We start from the raw sequence: 3,824 nt of genomic DNA, 5'->3' as shown, positions 1-3,824 counted from the left end.
GGACCTGCAAGATAGGGGGCGAAGCGGGCGATGCAGGCCGATGGGCGAAGGAGCATGCGGTGTCGTGGAGAAGGGAAATACTGTTTCAAGGAAGTGTACATGGCGGGAAGTCAGTATGCGGCGCGAGACCGGATCAAAGCAGCGAAAACCACGGTGATCGAAAGGATATCCGAGGAAGACGCAGGCGATGGATCGAGGGTCAAGCTTGTGGCGAGTAGTAGCAGAGATATTCGGATAGCACAAGCACCCAAAGACGCGCAACTGGGAATAGTCCGGGACGACACCGAGCAGAAGCTCATGCGGAGTGCAAGGCGCCGAGGCGCGCCACGACCGGCGGTTGATGAGGTAGGTGGAGGTGTTTAGAGCCTCAGCCCAGAATCGCGGCAGCATCGATGCATGGCATAGGAGCGAGCGCACCCCGTCGTTAATAGTGCGAAGCACGCGTTCAACCTTCCCATTCTACTAGCTCGTGTACAGGCAGGTGAGGCGGAAATGAGTCCCATGGAGGGCAAGCAAGGCGCGCACGGCAGCGCTGTCGAACTCGCGCCCGTTGTCGGTCTGAAGCGCAAGGATGGGAAGCTGGAACTGGGTCTAAACATATGCAAAGAAATCAGTAAGGACGGAGAGAGTTTCAGACTTGTGTTTTAGGGGAAACGTCCAGACGTAGTGACTGAAATCATCAAGCACAACCAAGTAAAATTGATAGCCTGAGATGCTTACAACGGGAGATGTCCGTACATCAAGATGTAAAAGCTTGAAAGGGAAAAGCTAGTGGTGCTAGATGACTGAAACGGAAGTCTAGTGTGCTTGCCCAAGCGACAGGCATGACAGATGGGCGGCTCGCGGCTGAACTCCAGGTGCAGATCATCAGCAATGGTGTGAAGCGAGGCAGCACCGGGATGCCCAAGGCGTTGGTGCCACAGGTCGGTCGTAGCAACGCCGACGAAGATGCACTAGGAGGGGAGTTTGGGCCGCACCACAGGGTAGAGGTCGCCGTCAGAATCACATCAGAGAATCACCACCCTGTTTCGAAGGTCCTTAACAGAAAAGCCACGCGCGTCAAATTCAACAGAGATGGGATAATCACGACAAAGCTGGCGAATAGAAAGCAGATTTTTAACAAGAGAAGGAGAAACGAGAACATTGCGAAGAGGAACAGGGGATGTGCCGGTGATCAGCGAGCCAGCACCAACATGGGTGACGGGCAGGCGCTCGCCGCTGCCAACAATGATGCACGCATCAGTAGAGGATGGGCGAGCAGAGAGAAGATTACCTGGCGAGGAGGTCATGTGGGACGCAGTGCCGGAGTCGAGGTACCACTCCGGTGTACTCCCAGAGGACGAAGGGCCGGTTGAGGCGCTGTGGAGGGCGGCCTGCAGCGAGGCCATGTCCCAGGCCTGGTGGGAAGTCATGGATGAGCTCGCTCTGGGGCTGCCGAAACCAGGAGAGGTGACAACATACCCAAGAGGAGGAGCCCCGTAGCCATACGACGGGGGCAGTGGCGACGGAGCCGCGAACATGGCCTGCTGGTGCGGTGTGTCAGGGCGTGGGCCGAGCACGCCGGCGCCGGGCGCGCGCTAGGCCATCGGCCAGGCCTGAACCAGGCCAGTCCACGAGTTGGCACCAGGTGCCGGCGCGGGGTACGTCGGAGGACGGGGAGCCGAAGGAGACGGCGAAGGAGGCTTGCCGCCGCCGTTGCCACGTCCACGGCGACGCTGACGCCCACGCCCCTGGTTGGTGTTGCTCGGCGGGGTCGCGGGTGGCGTCGAGGAACTGCCTCGGCCCGCGACGAGAGCGTGCATAGACTGCTCGGCGCGGTGCTCTTCAAGCAGGAGGAAGGAGCGCACCTGCAGGAAAGATGGGAGTAGGACCTGCGAGGTGATGTGCGGGATGGCCGAGTGGTACTGCCGGTTCAAGCCGCGGAGGAGGTTGAAGACCTGCTGTGGCTCGGTCACCGTTTGCCCGAGGTCCCGAAGCTGATCGGTGAACTGCTTGAGCTTGGTGTAGTACGCCATAACCGTCATGTCGCCCTGAACAACGGCGTGGTACTCGGCATCGAGGTACACGGCACGAGCAAGCTGGTTGTCACGGAAGATCCCGTCGATGGCCGCCCAGACGGTGAGCGCGGTGTCATCTGGCTGCATGACGGCGTCGAGGAGCTCTGGCGAAATGGTGGTGTAGAGCCAATGCACCACGACGTGGTCCACCATGTCCCACTCTGGATCGCCGTGGTGATGGACGGCTGCGGAGTCGAAGTGGTCGCGGAGGCCAAATATGTCGACGATTGTGTCGAAGTGGCGACGCCACTGCGTGTAGTTGCTGGCACGGAAGTCGAGGGTGACGGGAACATGGCGGCGAATGTCAACCGTCTGCAAGATGGAGGACGGGACGGAGGGCGTAGGTGATGCAGAAGGAGGCTGGGAAGGACGCACCGGAGCGGGGAGAGCGGGAGGTGGTGGTGCAGCCGGTGCCGCAGGAACCGCAGCAACGTCAGTTGCATCGGCGGGAGGAGGTGGTGGTGGTGCTAGGGTTAGACGTCCGGACGGGCTAATAGGCTCGGCTCGGAGCTCGCTCCTGCTCGGCCCGACTCAGCTTGGCCCGAGAGCTAAATAGGCCGAGCCGAGCCACGTGAAATGGGCCCGTTGGCAGACCGAGCTGAGCCTGTTTGGCCCGGTCCAGCTTGGTGGCTCGTTGAAGCCGAAGCCCAGGACGCGACGCAATCACGCAGCCCAGCAGAGGAGCGCAACCAGCCCAACCTAGCGAGTCGCGGCGTCTCCACTGTCTCCTCCCGCTAGGGTTCGCCGCCGCCGCCGCCGCCCCACGCTTCTCGCCAAGCTATTTCCTGCATGCCACCATGACGCATCCTGCCGCCGGCGTCGGCACGCACGAACGCATCCAGCGGCCGCAGCGCATGCACGCATCACCAGCCTGTTGATTGATTCTTGGACACAAGTACAAAACTTGAATCACGTTGATTGAATCCTGGAGTTGGCTGGATGCACACGTACGAGAGGAAGCAAGATCAACTGCTACGGAGGCTAGCCACCTGCGTTCGACGCACCAGACGCCCGACCTCGCCACGCCGGCATGTCTCGGTCGTGCTCCACTCAACGTCGTCAAGCTCCAGCCTCCCCTGATGCGCCCGTACGCCCACGCACCCAGCCTCCAGAGGCAAAACGAGCTGCTCGGGCTGGACCGAGCCATAGGCAAGATGAGCCGAGCCTCCAGATGCGGGCTCGTTCAACCAGCGAGCCGAGTCCAGCTTGGCTCGTTCATGGCGAGCCAAATCCAGGCTCGGACCGAACTCGGCTCGGCTCGGCTCGTGTCCAGCCCTAGGTGTTGCATCAGCCAGGGGAGCGGCTTGGAGGACGCCGTCAACGCCTTGCTGAAAGGAGCGAGGAGAGACGGCGGGGTTGTCGTCCATGGCGCCGGAAGTAGGACCGGCTACGGGCGCAAATGGATTGAGCTGGTCGGGGGAGTCTGATACCATGTAAACTGAGAGGATTAGGGAGAACTGATCATCACACTCGATCATGCTCTAGGCTGGGTCATATATACACTTTGAGGACGCCAGCCCAGGGAATCATGGGTGCTCCACTACTAGAGATCGTGCGCCACCATCGCTGCGGGAGGGCGCCGCGATCACACGCACGCGCTACACCGTATGCCAGAGGCGATGCGTACACACATGCGGTATACAAATACAGTATAGTCTAACAGCTCAAACTGAGCAAGGAGGATGGCTCGCCGTGGGTGGATGCCACAGAATACCGCAGCGTCATCGGATGTCTTCGCTACCTCGTCAACACCCTCCCTGACATCGC

General features: G+C 60.7%; 1 pseudogene; it reads right to left on the bottom strand.

Annotated features, from left to right (window-relative positions):
* Nucleotides 1-1,007: 1,007 nt before the first annotated feature.
* On the bottom strand, nucleotides 1,008-3,490 carry LOC147974345 (uncharacterized; annotated as a pseudogene).
* Nucleotides 3,491-3,824: the final 334 nt, after the last annotated feature.

This window comes from Triticum urartu, chromosome 4A (genome assembly GCF_056163025.1).
Source record: "Triticum urartu cultivar PI428250 chromosome 4A, HENAU_Tu73, whole genome shotgun sequence".
Classification (NCBI taxonomy): domain Eukaryota; kingdom Viridiplantae; phylum Streptophyta; class Magnoliopsida; order Poales; family Poaceae; genus Triticum; species Triticum urartu.
The sequence above is the reverse complement of the archived record's forward strand: the minus strand, read 5'-3'. Positions and strand labels throughout refer to the sequence as shown.